At 45.6% G+C, this 23,273-nt stretch overlaps 1 protein-coding gene and 2 long non-coding RNA genes across 3 annotated transcripts in view; 2 read left to right on the plus strand and 1 right to left on the minus strand.

Moving 5' to 3' along the window:
• Wbscr17 (Williams-Beuren syndrome chromosome region 17) overlaps window positions 1-23,273 on the minus strand; it is a 454,663-nt gene that overhangs the window by 428,379 nt on the left and 3,011 nt on the right. The window lies entirely within an intron of this gene.
• Window positions 11,037-13,840, plus strand: LOC102012502. The gene is made up of 3 exons (XR_262892.1): window positions 11,037-11,112; window positions 12,996-13,159; window positions 13,480-13,840. It is a non-coding gene; the product is annotated as an uncharacterized LOC102012502 (long non-coding RNA).
• Window positions 19,704-21,985, plus strand: LOC102012281. Its single transcript, XR_262891.1, has 3 exons — window positions 19,704-19,786; window positions 19,925-20,049; window positions 21,925-21,985. It is a non-coding gene; the product is annotated as an uncharacterized LOC102012281 (long non-coding RNA).

Here is a 23,273-nt window from a genome sequence, read left to right on the forward strand (position 1 = left end):
AATGAACTATTGATACATTGCAATTATGCTGAATGAAAGAAGTCAGACAAAAGAAGCATACATACTACCTTATTCCATTATGTAAAATTCTAGAAAACGTATTATTCCACTTATGTAAAATTCTGAGGGGGTTGGGGATTTAGCTCAGTGGCACAGCGCCTGCCTGGCAAGCGCAAGGTCATGAGTTCGATTCCCAGTCCTGGAAAAAAAAAATTCTGGAAAGATGTACACTGATCTATAGTGACAGAAGGCAGACCGGTATTTGCCTAAAGAGGGGTGCAGGGGACAAGAGTACAATATTATAAAGGAGCACAGAGAGACTCATGGCTGTGATGGACGTGTCTGTTATCTTGATTGTGGACGTGGTTTCATCGGGGCATGCACATGTCAGCATGTATCAAAGTGTACTCCGTAAATGTGTGCAGCTTATTAAGTGTCACCGCAATAGGCTGTTTTCAAAAAGAAAAAAGCAATACAAAACTTAGATTTCTGAACAAAGCTGATGGGAATTATCTCCATTTTGTCCACAAGGAAATTTAGTTATAAGTTGGCTATCCCTCCAAAAGTCCAAACTCCAAAATGCTCCAAAATCCAAAACTTTTAAAACTTAAAAGATTTTAGAGCATTTCCGGTTATGGATATTCCAACATAAAGTCTATGAAAATAGACTATGAAAGTAAAGTCTATGAAAATATTCTAAAATTAAAAAAAAAAAATCCCAAATCTGTCACAATCTGGTCCCAAGCATTTCGGATAAGGGACAGTCAACTTGGACTTGCCTAACCATGAAGACATGGCTCCACAGAGAATCTCCCTGCAGCTCCCTGCAGCTACTCTGCCCTCAGCACGAACATCCAAATGCAAAAGAAAAACTGACAAACATGCACAAGCACTTAATGACATCAGTATGACTCTGCAAAGGACAAGTCTTCAGAAGGAATCCAGTGAGCACCTTTCCAAATATTTATTTACCATATGGGAATGAGCCCATCTACAGAGACGCTCCCACTGCAAGAGGTGAGAAGAGTTTCAGGGGAACAGGAAGAGCGGCTTTCACTGACGCTGTCACATGCACGTCAAATCCAGAGGGGCTGCCACACCTAGTCAGAGAGGTTTGCTAGTCTCTTCTGGAGGGTCGCTCAGCTCACAGACCCAGACCTTTAAATGTCTAGGTCTAGCCGGGTCTAGATTCCTGGTTCAGGCTTGCAACTAAGAAATTAAACAGGCTTATTTCAACATGAACATCAAGCAAATTTTCTTTGCAATACCAAAGAACAGAGTGCCCTCTCTCTCTTTCTCTCTCTCTCTCTCTCTCTGTGTGTGTGTGTGTGTGTGTGTGTGTGTCTAGGGACTGAACCCAGAGCCTTCACACTGATCCTTAGCCCTTTTTTTAAAGTCAGAGTGCTACTAACTCACCCAAGGCTGGATCCTCTGATCTTGCAGTTCTCCTGCCTCAATCTCCCAGAGTGCTATGATTACAGGAAGATCATTGTACGAGTCAAAACTAAAACATGTATTTCAAATAAATGAGTAACAGTGCCAGAACCCGGCTCTCAGATTCCAAGCCTGGTGCTCACCTCCAACAGTTCAAGTGCTACTACCCCTGACACACGGCCAGCCCTGCCCTTTCCAATTCCTAAAAAGCCTTTTTGTTAAGGTTTCTGTTATTTAGAGCTTCGGTCCACCGATGTACATTATTTTTGAAATCTGTTCTTCTTTTAAATATTCATCTTCTTGAAGTAGGTCATGCTTTTTATGAGTCTCAGCTCCTCTTTGAACTGATTCCCTGTTCTTCCTCATCTTCCCTAATAGGAATGTGTAATGCATTCGAAGTATGAAATCCAATTCCAGTTAATTTTATTGATTCCTTTCACAGGCTCCTTATTTCTTATGCAAATCCATGTTTATTTCCAAAAGAGAAAACAAAACAGCCTTTTTGGAGAAAATGTTCTCAAAATCAGTGAAGAACCTCCACAATTTCATTCAATTATAAATGAGCTATATACAATATTTAAATCACCCACTGAAAATATGATAGACTTCAATCCGTTTAGAGCTCAGCAAATATCCTTAGATACCTAAATGTCTTCCTTAAAAGTGAAAAATGACAGGGGTGGTGATAAAATAAGAATCTCATCACAAGCACACACTCACACTTACCATGTTCCCAACTTGTTTAAAAATGGGTTTTCTGTCGTCTTTCACTGAGTTTCATGCTGAACACAAGATACACATTGCAAGCCCTATGTAAGTACACTTTCCAAATATTTCTGCTTTCCGCAAAAAGTCCTGTTAATATAGAAAAAGGATGAGCAGGTGCCTCTTTTCCCTGTGTAATTTATCACCACTCTTGGACTCGACAGGCAGACATGGGCAAAACTGTCTCCCAAGGTGGGACTAGGATATTCTGGAGTCTCTTCAGCTCTTCCCTGATCTCTGAAATGTCCTGCTCCAGGTCTACACTCACTGGTCCCAGACTACCCAGCTTTCTCCCTATCATCTGCAGCAGATGGTCTCCATAGTACATCTGAAATCTGTAAAAATAGCTACTAAAAAATAATGAGAGCAATGGATTCTACGTGCAAAGATGAGATTCTAAACGGATCCCAGAACCACAGACAGCAATTGCACCATTCCTTTTTTGGTTTGTGTGTTTTTGTACCAGGAATCGAACTCAGGACCTTGTGCTGGCCAGGTAGGCACTTGGTGCCACTGAGCTATATCCCCGGAACACCATCCCCTCTTGATTTGCATCCACTCTTTAGGCCTATCATTGAAAAAGATCATTTACTATCTGTCCTCTATCTGACAGGCCCCCAGAATTGGCATTTCTGAAAGAAGTCAGTTAATCATTAATAATTCAACATGTCAGTGGCAGCACATTCTCTCTTCATCATAAATAAATATCAAGAAATTACCTTCCCCATCTCCCCTAGGACTCCAACTAGAAAAAATACTTCCTAGGTTAGCTCTTTCCAAAAGAAATATGACTACAATGCTAAAAAAAAAAAAAAGCTGTTTGATAATAATCAGGAGAAGAGATTTTTAAGGTTGGTCAGTTTCATTTTTCAGATCTGTTTTCTTCTTCTTCATATCAGTCATCAAGAACATTTCACCAGTGATCGGATGACAAGAATATTTCATCCACCACGTCTTTCCTATCCCCTCTTCTCCAACAATCTCACTGGCAAAATCTCTTCCTTTCTTCCTCTTGAACCAAGCAAAATTCAGAACTGTACACTCCAGCTACTCGGCAACTCCACTGGGTTAGCTGATAAGCACCTTAAACTTGGTGTTTCCAAAGCTGAATGTTTCATCTCCCCCAAACCTGCCTCCCTGGGAAGCTTGCCCGCCTCAGTGAATGCCAACTCCATCCTCCCAATTGATCAGGTAAATAAAAAACCTAGGCCTCATTCTGAAACTGCTCCCTTACTCTCAACTTCATATCCGCCCAATCCACACATCTTGACAGTGCTATTTTCAAAACACATTCAGGATCTGACCGCTCTTCATCAGCTCCATTGCTACCAAACACATTCAGGCCACCATTTCCATCTTCCCTGGCCTGGATACCTGCAAGAGCCTCCTGAGTGCTTCTAGTCTAGCCAGCAGGGGGACTATTTCATAGCAAATGAACTGGAGCGTCTCTTTTCTCAAAGCTCAAACTTTCCCAAGGATCCCTGCATCACTCAGAGCAAAGCTTTAGAGCACCCATGTACACATGGTTCCCCCCGAGAAAGCCTTCTCCGGCAGCTGGTTCCGGCGGAGTTCTCTGTTCTCCTGGGAACAGTGGCCTGAAGATACCTCCACTGCGCTTACAGCGCCATGTGGGACACTCACCTGCGACCTTCACTCAGCTGTAAGTGTCTAGACGGCTCGTCCCCTTAAAGCACTCAGCATATCGTGGGTGCTCAATAAGTGTCCATGGACTGGGTGTCCATTTGTGGATGAGTAAATACAGGGCTTATTTCAAGAGTGGTGTCACGTAGTCACATAGGGCCCTATACTTCTAAGAGGGCCCAACACTTGGTATAATGCTGTACTTCTACCATGTTGAAGCTGTTTATAATCTAAATGCCCTGTCTTTTCACTTTTTGTTGAATCCTACAAACTATGCAGCCTGTTCTGGGTGGAGAGAGGGAGGAAGGGAATAAGGGATGGCTGGGCAGACGGATGGATGGATGGATGGATGGATGAATATATGAATGGATTTGTCTTATACACTATAGTAACAAACATCAGAATACATTCAGCTGAAAGATTCTGTCAAAGGAATTCCATAGTTGGCCAGTGTGTGTACATGTGTGTATACACATATACATATACACATACATATATACATACATATACACATGCACATATATATACATATACACATACACACATACACATACACCTACATATACATGTATAAGAAGGAGAAAATATCAAACAAAAATATTTGAAAATTTACCATCTATATATAGTATCTTTCCTTTAGGAATGTTACCGGCCTTTGAGAATTCTACTAAATTCTAGTCAGTGGAAGCTGTGAGCAAAAGGGGGAATAAAATAAGCATCTGTCAAGAGAAGAAGGAGGTGACAGAGGAGGAAAAGGAAGAGAAGGAAGAGGAGGAGGGAGAGGAGGAAAGAAGAGAAAAATGATGTGATCACATATTTACTTTCACATGTAAATGATGCAAGTACAGATATAACATTGAAGTGGAATAGACATCTCAGAAAATTACCCTTCATTCTGTATTTCACAACTGAGAGCACCCCACAGGAGAATCACAGTTCAGTGCGAAAGGCAGCATTATTCAACCAACGGGGCCAAAACAACTAAAATAAGTGGGAAAGATCATTTTCAAAACGTTAATTCCCAAGCTTAAGAAAAGTTACAAGATAAAAATTCAACTGAAGTTTTTATAAAAACTTAAGTAACCAAAACAAATCTGAGTATCTTTTGAGACAATTAAGAAAATCTTTTTAAACATATGAAAAGCTATGAGAGCTCCATATCTTTTCCCAAAAAATCCTTCACATTAAAAGGTTAAGCAATGAATTCAGAAAGCATCTTTATAATGAACACTGAAAAAAGCATATTCACAGCGAGCACCGAATACAAAAATCATTTCTTCACTGCACAAAAATGCATGCAAATCAACAATTGAATTAATCAGCAGGTAAACTGTTGTTAACAGACAAATCAGAACTTAAATTTTTACAAAAATGCAAATGAAAATACATAACATTTGGAAAAGTATTCAATCTCACTACCAATCAAGGAAATGAAAGAAGATGTGATTGTAATCTATCAAATTAGCAAGATTTTCAAAAATGTAATATCTGCTCATTGTGGAAGAAAGGAAGGTATCACAAAAGACTCTGTACATGCGTAGAGAAAGTATAAACCTAGCGGAAAGCAGTTTGACAAAATATGTCAAAAGCCCTTAAAAAGATTATACCTTTTGGCCTAATAATTCCAAGTGAGACTATTTCTGTCTAATATTGGACATTAAGCCCTCTCTACATAAAGATGTGTACCCTGACATTTTTAAAAATTCCAAGCAAACTCCTTATCTGCCTATAGCAAAATAGGAAAGTGACTTATGGGAAAACCATTAGACAAGAATGCATAACAACAAAAATTAATATTTATAAGGCATTTAATAATATAGGGAAGCAACTAAAAATGTAAGTGAACCCATGGTATACAAACGTTAATGTATGAGTACGGTCTTAAAAATGTAACAATGTTTTCAGGGGAAAAAAAGCATCATGCTATTATTTTAATGCTGTAGTATTCTAACAATTTTATTTTCACATTTTTAGTTCCCCATCGCCCAAATTTATCATGATGAACATGCTAACATAACACAATAGATGCTGTCTTCACTGACTCCGCACACAGACTGACACTCTCCGTGTCTGTTAAACACTGTGACAGCGGGTGCCCGGGGCACGCTGCAGGCTCCCGGCTGGCGCAGCGCCTCTCCACGGAGCGGGCCTGCCCACCTCCTCTGTCACCAGTGAGCTGTACACCTGCCAAGAGTTCCCTCGTTTCCCTCCAAACCTCTTCATGCCAGCTGTGCTTGGTCTTTATGTAATTCCATTAAATTACATAAATTGATGACATTACACAAAAAAAAGAAAGAGGGTAACTGCTTCAGTGAAAACCAAGGTGAATGGCTTGGAAAGACCAAAAAAGAAGAAGAAATGCTAGAAAAGGGAAGATATATAACTAGGCATGTGGGCAAGACCTCCATAAAAGGTCTGGAAATGTTCATAAAATGTAGACTGTTTTTGCACACACAGCGTCATGACTTTGCCCTCTCAAAGTCCAGGATACCAGGTCCAACAAGCCTCTCTTCGTCTGGAGAAACTCTGACATTTCATGTGCTTCCTAACATTGCCAGTTACTGGACACAACACCCTACACCCACTGCTTCAAGGAGAGGTGTATCTAGGCTCCCGGTTTGGGTCCTCAGTCGGCTCCAAGGTAGAGACAGCATAGTGGAAAGGCCTGAGCACAAGAAAACTGCTCATCTCATGGGAGTCAAGAAGCAGAAAAACAGGAGATGAGGACAAGAATGCACCCTTCAGGTCACACCCCAGGGGACCCAGCTACGACCAGCACACTCAGCCAGGAACTCATCCATGGATGAATCCACTGATGAGGACAGCACCCTCATGATCCATCACCTTCCACATGAGACTTTTGGGGTACATTTTAGATCTAAGCCACAATAAAAAGCCTTGGAGCTAAAGGATGAGAAGCATTTTAAGAGGCAGAGAACAAAAAACAGGCTAAGGGAACAGCATGAATAGGGAAGGGAATGGCATGATGCAAAGTAGAAGGGAACAGAGGCAGCAAAGACAAGGAAGAGGTAGAAATGATTCCAGAGTCAGCCCCCAGGTCCTAGGTGAGACGAGCGTAAGGGGAGCTTCACTAACAGGCAGCAGGACCAAGATGGAGGACTTGGGAGTTGACAGGAGTCACCTATGGCCGCCTACTGAGTGTGAGAAGTTGGACCAGCGGTGGTGCTGAACCTATGGCACACATGCTAACGCAGGCTGTTTATTATCATTGAAAGCTCGCAAAGGTTCACCATCACGGACTAGGGCATTGGCTTATCCATTCCTGAGTTTGTACTATAATAAACTGTTGCAGGAGACACCAGAGGAAAAGCAAGACTTAAATTTAAACAATTTAAAAATTGTACTCACAGAAAACAGGATGCAATATATTCAGCTAGATCCATCTCATCAAACAGAGCGACCCCAGATGGAGTGAGAGGAAGGCCTGCTGCAGGCACTATGAATCTCACAGAAGGTACAATAAGCCCCAAAGGGGGATGACAGTTACCTTGGCCACAAAACCAGGGGCCATAAAACACCTGCTGATTCAGAATCTGTGAGATGTTTGGAGACCTTCCCCACAAACAAACTCATCTCCTCTTCACAATGGCCTTAGTAAAACTCGGTATTGTTACACGTGCAGATACTGAAATCAGGGGTGGTATCTGTCTAGAAATCAAAGAAGAATGAAGACTTGAAAGCTTTGTCACAAGAAAACAACTACAAAGTACACCAGACCCCCTTATCCATGGGGATACCTTCCATGCCCCCCGGTGGATGCCTGAAACACAGAGAGTACCGAACTCCGAACACACCATCTCTTCCTTTACATGCCGTGTGAGAAAGCTTTGCCACACTGGTACCTTGCCTTGGGATGCTGTGCACCCTCATGCTTCCTCTGCATCACTACGCTTGTGCTTTGGGGTTATTACTCAGTTAATATTATTATTCACTTGAACACAAGCACCGTGATATTGAAACAGTCAACCAGGTAACGACTACTAAGACTTCTGAGATGGCTACCAAGTGACCAGCAGGGCAGTGCACTGAGAGGAGTCACATCCCATGCAGGACCGAACTGGAAGCCACAGGATTTCATCCTGCTGCTCGGAACAGCACACAATTTACAACCTTGGAGTTGTTTACTTCTGGTACTTTCTATCGTACTTTGGGACCTCAGGTGATCGAGGGGTAAGCAAAACCACTGCAAGAGAAATCCCTGATGAGGATGGAAGACTACTGTACTCCAAAACCCAGGCTCCAGCCATCTCAGAGGCTTGTCAGAAACACTCACTGAGCGTCTGCAAAGAAAAAGTCGAGTCCTACCTCATACAGGTTGAGAACCTCTTACCTAAAATGCCTGGGACCAAAAGTATTTCAGATGTTGAAAGATTTGCATAGAATTTATCCATTGAACATCGCCAATCCAAAAGCCCAACATGGGAAATGCCAACCACTCCAAAAGTTTAAGATTTCAGGACATTTTGCATTGGGGTTTTCAGGCGAAGGGTGCCCAACCTGTATCTTTAAAATGTAAACTCCAGGTTGAAGGACTTGAGAATTGTACTCCTATCCAAAGTTCCCCGAATACAAAGCTCAGGCGGGCGTGGGAAGCACTGGTCTACCGTATCCCCTATTCCTTAGAACATGTTAAAGTTATGCACACTGTGTGCGGGGGGGTGTCCAAGGTAAGAATAACTAAGAAATGTTAGTCGGGTGCAGCTGGCACATACCAGCAGTCACAGCAGTCTGGGAGGCTGCAGACGGGATGGCAAGTTGAGCCCAGCCTCAGCAACTTAGCAAGACCCTACCTCAAAATAAAAAATGGGTAGGGGTGGGAGTCAGTGTAAAGACAGGGGTTAATCCCCAATGTCACAAAAAGAAAGGGAAAACAAAGAAAGGATGGGAAAGGGAGAGAAGGGAGGGAAGGAGAGGAGAAGAAGGGAGGGTAGAGGAGGGAAAGAACGGAGAGGAGAGGAGATTTGAGGAATAGGGTACTCACACGTTTGCAGTATATACCATTTCTAGAAGCATCAAATTCTCCAGGTTCTATAAACAGTACAAAACCATGTGTCTCCTGTAGAAACAGGCTCTGTCCAATGTCTCTGCTAAAAGACCCGAACACTGTGATGCATGAACTTGGATAGTAGGATCCCTGAGACTGGACATGATGTTCAATGTTAACCAAGTGACCCCAGCAGGAGGCGGTCATCACACCGCCATTCAGGCCACCGGCCAGGAACTTGGCTAAAAGGCACCTGAAAGTCTCAGCCAACCAAATGCCAAGGCAAGAGCCAGGGTGTTATTCACAGTCCCCTGGTGGCAAGAAATTCCAGGACTTACCACAAATGTCATCATCCACTTTTACATCCATATAAAGTCTTTAGCCTGGTGCCTGGTACATTAAGCAAGTGCTCAATAAATGCTAGCTATTGTAATATTTATTACTGTTAGCACCGCTATCATGATTGGGAGTCTTCCATTCTTATACTTAGGACGAAAAAAACACCCTATTAAGCACAAGAATACTGTGTTATGTTCCCATGATTTACTGCTAAATAAAAAGTTAGTGACTTAAAACAGCAATTGCATTTATTTTGGTCATGAATGTGCACTTTGGCATGGTTTGGGAAGGGGTAGAGCTTGATTCTGGTTCACATGGTATCAGCCGGGGAGGCTGGAAGGATGGAAGTCGGCGTTATCTATAGGCTTATTAATTTACATGGCCAACGCCTGTGATGGGCAAACACAATCAGCTAGGAGTCAGGACTGCCAGAGCTCCTTGGGCATCTCTTTCTTTCTTCGTGGTCTCTCCAGCATGGCTTCCAGGCAGCCCAATTTCTTAGATGGTGGCTCTAGGATTCATGGTACACAATCCCAAAGACAGTGCAGGGCAGAAGTTCTATTACCCTTTGTGACCCAGCCTCAGAAGCCAGGAAACATCATTTCCACTGAATTCTCTTCACTAGAAGCAAGTCACTAAGGCCAGCACATAATCAACAGAAAAGGGATTAAGCTCCACGTTCAGATACGAAGAATGCGGAAGAATTTGCTGATAGGTTTTAAAGCCATCACGTCTAGGAAAATCATTTCCCATACTATTAGATCCAACTTTTCCATGCTGCCAAAAGACACAAATCTGGCCAATCCTCAGCAGTCACATTTACATGCAAATACACTCTTTGTATCTGTATCCTTGAATCTATCTCTCTGATCCATAAAATTATGGAACCTGAATACAATTAGGTCTTACCTGGATTTGACAAGGGAGAAAGCTGAGTCCTGGAAGGGCTAAGGGCTTTGGGGATTCTACCCTTTCATCTGACCTTGTCTTTATCATGTTTATAAGAGCAACTATTCCTGTATCATCTTTAATGTTCTTGCTTTGCCTTGTTTATGTTTGTGATGTTAGTATATTGCTATTGTTCCTTTTTTTCTTTTCTTTTACTACTCTCTTTCAAATAAAAAAAGTTTTAAAAAAAAGGTAAAAAAAAGAGTGACTATTGATTCCAACTTGGAATCACCATTATGTAATTCGCCTGAAGTCCAAGCTTGGCTCTGAAAAGCAGTCCAAAGGAAGTGTGAGATTCTACAGATGCTACAGTTTGCATCTTGAATGTTTGCTGAATGCCCATGTGCTGAACGCTTGGTCCCTAGTCTGTGGGACTAATGGAGGGGTGGTGAAATCCTTAGTAGCAGGAGCCTGGTAGAATGAAGTTAGGGAAAATCGACTAAAAATTATTGGGAAATCGACTTTGAAAGGGACTGTTATGGGTTAGATCTAAAATGTCCCCTCAGAAGTCTCATGTGTTCAGAGGTTGGGTTTTCAGAAGGTGATTAGATCCTGGTATATACTTATTAGTGGATTAGTCCATTGATGAGTTCATACTTGAATGTATTATGAGGTAGAGGGACCTGGTTCTAAAAGGCAGATCACTGGGTCACTGGGTGTACGCCTTTAAAGGCTCTCCCTCTATCTTTCTCTCTCTCTTCACCAGGCCATTCTGTCATCTCATTTTTGCCTCACAGTCAGCCAGCCATGGATTGAACCCTCTGAAACCACGAGTCAAACAAACCTCTCCTTTAATTTGTGGGTGTTAGGTATCTTGTCCCAAGAGTGAGAAAGCAAATAAAAGGATATTGTGACCTCCAATCCTGCTTCTCCCTCTCTTTTGCTTCCTGCCTACCATGAATTAAGCAGTTACCACAGTCACACGGATCCACCATAATGCACTGCCTCATCACAGGCCATGGACTGAACTCTTCAAATCTGTGAGCCAAAATGAACCTTTGCTCTTTTTAAGACAATTATCTCAGGTATTTAGTCTCAGTAACACAAAGCTAATACAGCTTTCATCTAACCCCAAAGCCCCTGTCTACTCCACGGTGTGAAACCCCTCATGGTGGTCAGGAGTGTAGTTGGCAGGAATAATGTCAGCTCTCTGCCCCCTGTCTAGAACTCAGTGCTGTCCAACTTTCTCTAGTAAAGGCTGGACTTTCAAGAGAATCACCCATGAATGTACACACTAAGGAAAATGTGAATCTTGCATCCTTTCTTGTGGGAATACAGATTGGGGCTGGATTAAGAAGTAATGATGCTAATGGATGAGGGTAGCAGGGCGTTAGCCATTCAGGGACTGCAGCTTTGCCAAGCTGAGACCTGCACAAGCAAGCTGAGGAAGAAGAAGTTAGAGAGGGCGATTCCTCCCCAAGGCTCTACACATCTATGGAGGAGTAGTAAAAGGAAAGATTTAATTCATACCGCTCATTATGACTACCATTTAGCTTCTGTTTCCTCCCCAGATGGCTTTGTGCAAGTAAACACAGTCCAAGGGTTCTTATATCTTCCTGAACATTCACCTTCAGCTAATAAAGGAAAAGAAAAAAGTCTTGAAAAGATATTTCATGAGATTTGTGTGTTTTAATAGTAATTTCAGTTCCTTTCTTCAAGTCTTCTGGAATCAGTTCAACTGCAGGAAGATGGGTGGGCAGGGAAAAAAGAATTGAAGTGGCTATTAGAACAACTTGGCAAATTAGCAAAGTTTTTAACATCATTAAAGAGCTCTTAAATATTCTTCCCCGAACTCCATTTTTATCTTGTGAATGCATTTTAGTAATTGCTCTAAAGGAAATTGTGGAACTTTGGCACAAACATAAATGTTTGCATGATTTAAAATGCAGTGGCAGCAAAGACCATGATTTTTTTTAATTGCTAATTCTTAAACTAACCTTTTCAGTTTGTCTTGTCTTGAAAAATGCCAATTCCTATCAGCAGAAGCAGCAATAAAGACAATGCATATATTATTTAGTTGTTTATAATTGCAAACAACTTAGCTATATTTCAATACTTCTCCCGGAGCTCCAACAAGGAGCATAAGTAGGAGATGATTATAATCATTCCATCATTTTGTAAATAGAACACTGGGATACTGAGAAACAAGACTGTTTTCTTAAAGGCAACAGAAGATCACATACAGAAGCTGGCCTATAAATAGGCAGCTTTCAATCCAACCACCTGACACTACCCTGCTTATTGTTAAAACTCAATCAGTATTTGCTGATCAAGTTAAAGACACAAATGAGGAGTAGACAGACTGACGTGTTGTTTAGGAAGACTAGTATCCCAGTCCCAGCTAACTGAGTTAGTCAGGTTAATCAACACTAGATGCTATAACAAATATGCTCCAAAATCTGAATAGCTTAACATAATGATCCAATGCCCAGAGACAGAAAGCGATAGCTGGAGGGGGGAAGTGAGAGGAACCAGTATTCTGCTCCAAGCGGTCATTCAGGGACAAAGGATCCTTCTATCTGGAAGGCTACCAAGTGGTGGACTCCAAGGCCAACAGTGAAAAAGCAAGGAGATGGCACGGAGGACCCCCCCAAGACATTTTGTGGGCCAGGCCTGGCAGTGGCAAACATCTTCCCTTCCACACACCTCCCACTGCCTAGAACCCAGTCACACAGCCCCACCTGAGCTCAGGGGCAGGTGATGACCAGCTCTCTGCCTCCTTCAAAAAGGAAATCCCTTGGTGAACATAGCTTTGTCTCTGCCCCCTCAGCATGGTTTTAGGTTGCCTAAGGTCAGTCTCTCTGATCCAGACTCTGACCTGCTCTAAAAGGCATCAAAAACCCACATGTGCCCTACCTTCCAGAGCTTCAAACTGAAATTCTCCACTGCACGCTCAAACCCAGGCCTGTGGCAAAAAAAAGCAGCCATGAGAAGAAGAAGCCAGAGGACTCACCTGCTGGACACAAGGGAGGTGCATCAGCCACCTGATGAGACTTCTCAGAAGCAGATGTCCACTGGTGATGCATGGTATCTGAAGCCCCAACCCTCTTCCCCGGTCTTGGCGGGATGGCGGGGCTCCTATTCAAGGCCTGGTATCCATTAAAAAAATAACAGATCCTGCCCAACTGAAGCCTGAATGACACCAGTAAGACGGCCCCATGATGCGGGGGAAGGCGCAGGGCAGAAGCCAAGGCACAGGGCTTGCCTGACGCCTGAGCTGCCCTACAAGGGGAAATTACCAACGCACACTTGTCATTTTGTTGTGCTAATTTCCCTGCAAACATAAGCAAAGCCTTTGAATGAACTTAATATCAATTTCATTTTCTCACATTTTGTTCTAATTACAGGCCGGATTTCAAGCTCACACAGCATAATTTACAGCCCTAGAACGAACAGCTTTACAACTTTACACACTAGTGACTCAGGCTGAGTGAAGGCAGGTTCCCGGCACCGTCCTGCCCCTGGTGGGCGGCTCACATCCTGCGTGGCTGGCAGCACCGTCCCCCGCTGCAGTCCCTGGACCAACTGCCAGCGGATCCACATGCGGCGTCCCACACCCAGATGCCAGCAAGCATCAGCTGCACAGCTCGCAGTGGAAGGCACAGTACCAGGTAGCACCTCTGGACTACGTGTTTATCAGTTTCAGCTTCCTCTTCTAAGCAAAATGGACATAAGAGTGTAACTGGGATTAATGTTGAATTAAGTGAATTGAAACACCTGATTAGGTATGTATTAGATGTTCAGTAAACATAGCTGTGTTTGGTGAACTAAAGATATGCATATACGTACATATATGGGATAGATACCATTTTTTCTATTTCACAAAATCTAAGAGGTTTTCAGTGGTAAGACGGGCCATTTTTATTAACCCATAAGGGGAAAAACTGTTGCCCATTAAACTATTAAAACTGATGGTAGAAAGGTGTGGCGGTGCATGCCTGCAATCTCAGCTCTTGGAAGGTGGAGGCAGGAGGATTACTGAAAGCCTGACACCAGCCTGAGCTATATAGTTAGTTCAGGGGCAGCCTGAACTGAACAGCAAGACCCTGTCTTAAAAACACAAAACAAAATGATGGTGACTTGAATCCCAGTATCAAAGATGACAAGATGTGCATCTTCCCGGCACAGTGGCACACAACCACAATCCCAGCACTCTGGAAGACCGAGGCAGGAGGATCCCAAGCTCAAGTCCAGCCTGGGGAGCTTAGTGACTTAGTGTGACCCAGTCTCAAAAAATACAGAAAAGGGATGAAGATGTAGCTCAGTATGAAGGTGCTGGGTTCCATCAATCCCCACTACTGGAAAGGGAGGAGACTGGGAAGGAGAGGGAAGAAGGAGGGAGGGAGAAAGGGAGGGAAAAGACATCTTAACCTTGATGAAATACAATAATATATGCTAGTTTGCACCTACAAAATCTCTTTAAATAAAATCTCAACTCACTAGAATGAGCAAGGATTAAATATTCTAAGATATTGAAATTCCAGCTAAGTGAGAGTAGACTGTCTTCTGTTGTGTTGTGTTGTGTTTTTGAGAAAGGGCTCACTATATAGTTCATGCTGGCCTTGAACTCACAGGGATTGTCCTGCCTCAGCCTCCCCAGTGTCCAGGCCAGTCTGGGTACATTCTGATACTCACTGAAGTGTACTGGGGATGGAGCAGGGATGGCAGGCACTGTGGATTTAGAATGCAGCTGCAGTTCCTTCCCTCCTGCTCTTTTGCAACAGCCATGCTTAATTACTTCCTTTACAAAACAATTATACTCTGATTAAACAACAGGAGCAAATGTGACTACTGGTGTACAGGACTTCCTACCTTATACAAAGATATAATGACTGGAGTTGCTGCAGTCACTTTGTAGCCATGAGGAAAAGACCAAGAGAAAGAGTGTGACATGAGCTATGACATCAGGATGTCAACCCATTGCTACCTACCACTTTTTCTCAGTTGGTTAGATGACAACAAATTACTTGCTGAAGAATTAAGCCCTCAACGACACAGAGAAAAGTAAAGCCCATTTGTTGCAATTTCTGGGTCAGACCACGTCAATAATTCATTATGATGCAGGGCAGAAATGAACAAGGGCCCAAAAACAAACCTGGAAGAAAGGACAATTCTGAGCAGACAGCAAGAAGGCTTTGGGGCATAAAGGACCTGTGAACTGGTCCTCGGAGATCACATGGGAGAAGAAGACAATCTTCATAATGGGAGCAGTTAAGGACCCTGAAGTCACACACTCATTTTACAGGGACTCACACCCTGGTTCTCGGAAACAGAGTCCACCTAGAATCTGATGCTCCTCACCCTGAGTTCGCGCCTCTCCCCACAGGAGGGACAGACGCCTCCAAGCACGAGGTTCCCTCAGTAAGCACGAAGCCCACAACCAGCCTCTGCGTTGCTGTGTCCGAGGCTGGGCTGGGAGAGGTCCCTCTGGAACCGGGCTCCTTATTAGCTGTCAGACCGCGCACGTGTGGCCACCTGTAATTACGGCAGCGGTTTATTACTCATGCATGGCAAGGCCGAGCCTCTGCAGTTAGCAGTGACAGGGTATTATTAAAAGGGAAAACTTCTCTCTCAGTGGCTAAGCCGATTGTCACCCACATGTCAGACCAGCCTAAATACCTGGGAGCAATAATCACTAAGGGAGAGGAAGGTCTTTCAACCATGCAGGCTCCGCATCTAATCTAAGTGCTCTGGAAGGAAGAGAGGGGGGGGGGAAGGGTGGAAGGAGATAATGTAGTAGGTTCCTTCTCATCAACCTACAGGCCACCGCTGAGCCAGCCCAGCCCACTTCCGCTGGGCTCAGGGAGGCCCAGGGAACAGGAAGCAGGTGCTGGATAGGCCGAGAACCCAGCTCTGACAAGCATGCATTGTGAGCAGTAATTCCTGCTTCAGTGGGACTGTCCTACTAGAGAAGAAGCTGACTGGGGTCCCTGGAGGTGACAAAACATAAGGCAGAGAGGTGAAGACCCAAGCCAGAAGGAGCCAGAGAAAGGGGCAGAGCAGGGCTGCACCTGAGGTTTAAGAGCCCCAGGGGCCCAGGAAGAATTGAGCTGCAGAGAGAACTCAGGTGGGCAGGTTCCGATGTTCCAAATGCAGCCGTACTGCGTGAGGACCCCTGGTTCTGGACGCCGCCAGGGAGAGAGCTGCGAAGCGAGGCACAAGTGGAATCAGGTTGAGGTTCAGGAGGCTGGAGGAGCCCAGTACGCTCACGCATGTCAGGACAGGGGGAAGAGCGTTGTGCGCCCCCTACCGCCCGCCCATCTGCAAGTTCCGTCTCCAAGAGTCCACCAATGCAAGATTGAAAATATTCAGGGAAAACAAAAAAAACTGCATCCACTATGAATGTGTACGATGGCTCTGGTGTTTTGTTTATAGCTCTGGTGGGAATGGAACCCAGGATGTCCTGCATGCTGGTTACGTGGTGCACCCACAGAGCTACACCCCCAGGACAGAGTTTTTCTGCTTATCATTCCCTACACAATGCAACGTCACAACTGTTCCCACAGCACTCACACTGGATTAGGTATTTTAAGTAAGGTGGAGTGCTTCACGGAGTATATGGGATGATGTATGTGAGTTCTAGGCAGAGACCATGCCATCCCTAGGTCTGGGCATCCCCGGGTGTCTGGAACATAAATCCCCCTGTGGAGACTGACAGACCACACTGGATTCTAACACATACCCCAGCCTCACACGGGGAGCCAGAGAGGATGTCCACTCAGACCCCACAGAGCTCTCTCCCTTCATGACTGCCCACGGCTACAGAATGAGGTCTGAGCCAGCCCAGGACCTAAGCCTGGTTTATTCGGCCACCACCTGGTCCTGCAAACAAGCACCAACCTTCCCAGGAGCTCCCCACATGCCACTGGACTCACAGCCCCACCCCATGCACTCTTTTTTTATTTTCTTTGTGCAGAACTGAGGGTTGAACCCAGGTCTTCACACTGAGCTACATACCTCTCCATCTCTTTCTCAATTTTTTTTTATTTTGAGACAGTATCTCACTAAGTCACTAAGTTGCCCAGGTAGGGCTTGAACTTGCGATCCTCCTGTCTCGGCCTTGCAGAGTGCTAAGATTATGGGCCTGCACCACCAGCCCTGGCTTCTCCCTATCCCCTCTTCTGCCTCTTTGCTGTTCTGGATGCAGTAATCCCCAGCCCAGGGCTGAGCACCCCTCAGGTGCTTCTCTGGTCTCTGACTCACTTCCACATCTCCTGCCACCTGGCTCCTCCTGCCCGTATGTCACAGTTTCTCCGTGCTTCTGCTTAAGTCCACACTTACTGGGTGCCAGCTCAAGCCCCACTCACGCTCAGCCCAGCATTCTTTTGGGATCCAATGTGCTCCAGGTAAACTATAAATGGAGCTTCCTAACTGGACCATGGACAGACATGACATCTGCACCCCTTTGTATTCCAGCCGATGTGGATGACTAAAGCATTCAGGAATGAGATTTCTCTAAGACTCCTGAGGGAAGCCTGAAACCATAGGTCCTCCCAGCCCCTAGGTGGTGCTTTGGATCTGAACTATCCCCCAGTGCACCCACTAAAGACTTGGTCCCAGCTGTGCACCATGCAGGGTGGTGGTAAATTTAAGAGATGCAGCCTGGTGGGAGTCAGCAGGGGTGTGTCCTCAAAGGGGCTGTGAGACTTCTCCTCTCTTTCACTTCTACTCATAGTGGTGTGGACAGGTTTTCTCCACCACGTACCTCAGCACCACAATGTACAGCACCGCCACCCCAAAGCAACATGAGCAACAGATCATGGACTGAACCCCCCAAATCACCAGCCAAAATAAACCTTCCCTCTTTAAAAGTTCAGGCACCTCATGGTAGTATTCATTACAGTAACAGAAAGCTGACTGATACACCCTATATACTATTTTATTCCTGAAGATACATAGCTATGATAAATCTTAATTTGAACATTAAATTTTGCTAAAATGAATAACTAATAAAATAGAACAGCTACAATAATATACTGTAAGAAAAGTTACGTGAATGTGATCTCTCCCTCTGACACACTCTGTCCCTCCCTGCCTCTTTTCCTTTCCTCAAAATATCTTATTGTACTGCTGACTGCCACTGACACCTTGGATAAAGAAAACTACTGTGTACAGGCCGCTGTGTCAATGCTCCCAGGCCTCCAAAGGATCACGCAAAGGCCATCATTAGAAGAGAAGGGAGGAGGGAAGAGAGAAGAAAACAGAGCTCAGCCTCAGACAAACACACAGAAGAGAGCAGGATCACCAGTTAGTCCGGAGAGGCCCAGAAAGTTAGAATGAAACTGATCCCCTTTCTCCCTTTTGCAAATTTACTCGATGACGATAGTCACACTGCAAGCTGGCACCAGCAGCTGTCCGTGTATGTGCTCAGAAGGGTTTGCTGAGCCTGCTCTGAGCCAGGGCAGCTGCGGGCACCCTGGATATACTGGGGAGGGAGTGGCCAGGGCTCTTCCTCTCAGGAGTTGGGGGTCCCAGGGCTCAAGTCCCACATCACGCTCTGTGTTTTGAATCTCAGCTCAACCTGACATACCAGGACCCCATTTAGCAACTGAAAAGCAAAGCGACTTGCCCAAGGTCACAGCATTAGTAAGTGACAGAAGTGCAAACGAAACGGGGTCTGTTCTGCCCGCAGTGTTAACAATCCATCGTCCACCGTGTCCTTATGGACTCACAGCCTGTCTCTTCTTGACGTGGACCTCACGGTGGACCTGCTCCTTCTTCCCGTTGTCACTCTCAGCTCTAAACGCTGATCCTTCCTCCTGTCCGCAAAGGACACTCGCGATTTGGTAACAAGCAAAGGTCAGCAGGGTTGGGTTTCTTGGGCAAGAATGACACTGGCTGCCTCTCTTGCTACCTGGGTGCTGGGCAGGCAGCAGCTGTCCCCTGCTGGCAGGGCGCCTGTCACACACTCTGGCTGACACAGACAGACGTGCCTGTGATTCCGACTCGGGATATGCAAGAGCAGAGCTCCTTTTTTTCCAGGAGAGGCCGCTTCCCCCAGAGGCTGAGCTGGTGGAAGTAGCAGCTGTGCACCTCCCTCCAGCACCCAGGCTGCACCCACCAGGCGCTGAGAACCTGCACGCCACCAAGCCCCACATGCAGCTTGTGAAAGCGCGCTGGCCTGGCTGCTGCCTGCTCCCTCTTACCCTCTGCCCACAGGATATGCTGCTCATCAGCATCTGCGGTCTACACAAACGCATCTGTATCCCAGCAGCAGAGGGGAACCAGCACAGGACTGGCTCTGCGATCCAGTGAAGGGATCTTTCAAAACGTCATCCTCCTCCTTTGATTCCACTGTGAGCAGAGGGTATGCCTCTCACTCTTGGGTCATCTGGGAACATTTTCGTTTTTGACTGCAGCTTCCTGTGCTCCCGCGTGGCTTTGGGGCAGGACTAGGATAGGTAATTCTGACCTCTCTCCATTTCTGTAAAGATTTTCAATTTCTTCAAGCAACTCCGCTTCTATTCAATATCCTTCTGAAATCTAAATCTGGAACCAAACTGGAATTGATTGCGTTTCCTCTTGCAGCAGGGCTGCCCTGGGCTCACTGAGAGAGTGCTGACGTGGGCCCTTCGCCTCTGATGCACACTTTAAGAGGACTCTGAGGAAGGTGGGGTCACCGCCAGGCCTGGGAGCCTACACGGAGCCAGCAAGGTCTGCACCCCGCACCTCCCCGCCTACACAGCTGGGTGGGAGTGGAATGCGGGGAAGCTCTGCCCTTCACAGACTGAGACGCTCAGCTAAATCACACAGTATCTCTGTTTCTCACCTTTCTCATTTCTAAAATGACAGAAATAAATAACTTCTTCAGAAGGTGACAGGAGAGGCGAAAGAAAGCCAAATGTCATGTGCACAGCCACCTGGGGAATTCCATGAACAACGACAACTACGAAAATCTGCCTGCTTCTACAATGCTGGTACCACTTTCAACATTATTTTTAGAGTTTTGCTTTGCTCTGGATAACTGGTTTCTAGGTTTTCCAAATTTTCCGAACTTAATATGAGTTGATTTTAGGCTACCGAAAAGACTATAAAGCCGTATTCATGTTACACAATCACACATTCAAAGGAAACATGCTGACGGTTGCTGGTACCCAACCTGGCCAGCTGTTTCTCTCTGTGGTCTTTGAAGGATCTAGTTCCCCGCAGCAGAAGAGCAAAGACTAGATCAGCCTCAAGACGGCAGGGCAAGATGGCCCAGGCTGCGAGCTTCCTCACCTCGCACTTCCCAGTTAAGTCCTTCCAGCCCCCGCCCTCATCACATCACTCAACCCAACCAAGACTGTACAATCCTGAGGGTTATTTCCTTGGTGGCTATGATTCACCTCCTAAAATTAGCCCCATCAATTAGTCAAGCAATAAACTTTTAAATGTCCACCTTGTATGCAAAGTGTCACAGCAGATGCTGAGAGATGCAGGTAGGATTTAAAAGTCTATAATAAGGTCCCAGCCCTTAAGAGGCCTACAGTCCATTTGTGAACTCAAAAGCTAAACCCAGCTAGTCATGGTGGTGCACCTGAAATCCCACCCCTCTGAGAAGCTGAGACAGGAGGGTTGCAAAGTTCAAGTCTAGCCTGGGCAATTAAGTAATTTAGTGAGACCCTGTCTCAAAAGTAAAAAAATTTAAAAGGGCAGGGGATGTAACTCAATGCAAAGGCCCAGTACCACTAAATAAATTAACAAACCCCAGAGCGCAGGCCAGAGTTGCACAGGGCCACTGACAACGGAGAGAGCGAAACCTCAGCCCAGTGACCTGCCGTAAGCCCCAGGAGGTGACCTTCTGTCAAGCCTGAAAGGATGGACAGGATGGGAAAAGGGATGGGGAGAACAGACAAAACCAGAGCAACCAGCACTTCCCAAAGACTGGGGCTGCAACGTGGAAGGTAAAGGCGCTGTGGCTGATACAGGGTATTTCAGTAAGTGCTTGGGTCTGGCTGGAGGAGGCAGAGGCACTGGGCCAGGCAAAAGTGAGAACACAGGAGATGCCTGCTGAGGTGAGCTAGGTGGGCCCTGATCCTGGCCTGCAGGCTGGACCATGATCCCTTGGGACACCGGAAGCTACTGAACAATTTGAGGCCTCTGGAAGTACTGGCTTTCCACTTAGAGAGCTGGACCGTAGCATGTGGTCACAGGTCAGTCCCACAGTAGCCTGGGGTAGGAAATATGGGGGCGGGGCTAAAGGAGAGAGTGGGAAAGCAGCTGTAGGAGAAATTCTGGAGTTCCTCCTCCAGATAATTCAGCCCAGTGCGCTTCTCCACATCAGCATCTCCGCTTGCTCTTGAAAGTGTCCTTCACAGCTGCACCAAGAAAAATGAAACAAAACTTGTAGCTGCTTTCCAAAGGCGTGATTCAGGGCCATGGCGTAGCTCTTTGTAGGGAAGTCTGAATCACCCCAGGCTCAGGGTGGCCATTCACAGGCACCCAAGAAAACCTGTACCATCAGGGAGACAGAACCAAGACGGTTGTGCTCAGCAGCCATGGGAGGTAGAGCTGGGGGACCTGCTTAGGAGTCCACAGGACAAGTTTTAAAAAACCTGAACAAATTTTTAAATGCCGGCTCTGCTTTGCATGAGAAGAATTTTTACATTTAATGGATGTATTATAGTCAAATGACCATCAACCCTCCCCAGGATACTCCTCCTTGCTTCAAATACACTTATCCCTGTGTTCTTGCCACTTTCTGCAGCAGTTCTGGAAGTCCTCTTTCATGAGAGTCCCTGGTTGCACTGCAGAGGTTGCCTCGATGTCCTGAATCCATTTAAAACATTTCCCTTTCATGTTTTTAACTTTAGGGGCCAGACCCAGTGAATAAGACAGATGAGAACACACTGTCAGAGTTTTACAACCCTGCCTTTAAATTAGATGGCACTCAAAAGCAGCTTTCACCATGTTTTTGATCACACCTCAAAAAGACACTCACAAGAGGACTTCAAGAACAATCGGCAAAGCAAAGGAAGTATCTTAATGGATTAATCATAATGCGTCTTTGACTATGATAATTTTTTAAATTTTTACTTAAATATTCACAGGATTTTTTTTAAATCCCATCCTATATTCATTCCCATGCCCATTTCTTGCTGAGGAATAAGGAAGACTGAGGTGCAGGCTTCCTCCTCCTTCAGCAGCAACGGAGGGAGACAGGTGCAGAGCAAGAAGTCACACGAAGCGCAGGTCCATCTCGCCAGGCCCCGGGGAGGGGAGCCCTCTCGTCCCTCCCCCAGCCTTGCGTTGCAGCAAAATATCCCAGAAGGCTTCAGGCATCAACAGGTAGGACACGTGCTACCCAAAACAAGAGCAGGCAAAGGGTGGAGAGCTTGAGGGTGGGTGGAGAAAGGAAAGGGAGGGTCTTCTCCATTTCTAAACTTTCCCCTGCTCTGCCCTTTCCTGCCAGGTTTCGTGTCTCTACAAACTACAGTCGAGGTAGCCAGAAAGATAACATCTGCCATATCCCAGCTTGAACTCCGCCTCGCTCAAGAAACGCTCTCAACGGAGCCTTTCTGCCAACTCTTCCTTCAAGCCTGCAAGGTAGGAAATCTCAGCCTTCCCACGCCGCAGCCCCTGAGTCAGCCGGTCTGGAAACTGCACGGCAGCTGGTCACAAAGAAAGCAAGCTGACCCTCAGTCAGCCCTTGGGAACAAGTCTCTGTGTCTCAGAAGTCCCTCCAACCGGCCAGCTTTGGAACAGCATGAGTCTTGCTCAGCTTGGTGCAGGCAGTAGAATGTCAGGCACAAAGACTCCAGCCACAAGCTTGGCAGAAGCCAATGCTCACACTCTGCTCCAGACCTGCTGGGATGTGTGTCCAGAAATCTGTGTCTTAGGGTGCCCCCCGCAAGTGATTTCTGATGCATGCTACAGAAGGGGACAAGCTGGGGCAGCCACTTAGAGCCCCCATCCTGGGGCCAGATGGTCCAGATTCAATTCCTAGCCCTGCCATTCACTAGCTGGGTGGCTGGGAGCAAGTCACTTGGGGATGAATAAGAGACCTATCTCATAGGTTGTCACAAAGACTAAATGAGCTCACGCATGCCAGCGACATTTAGAAAACACCAGGTAGAATTTTATTATTTCCTACTGATGTACTTGTATGTAATATTCCCAAGAGAAACCAACCCCAAAATGGTCTGTTTGAACACCCATGGGA

This window comes from Chinchilla lanigera, unplaced genomic scaffold (genome assembly GCF_000276665.1).
Source record: "Chinchilla lanigera isolate Chin_1 unplaced genomic scaffold, ChiLan1.0 scaffold00055, whole genome shotgun sequence".
NCBI classification, from domain to species: Eukaryota; Metazoa; Chordata; class Mammalia; order Rodentia; family Chinchillidae; genus Chinchilla; species Chinchilla lanigera.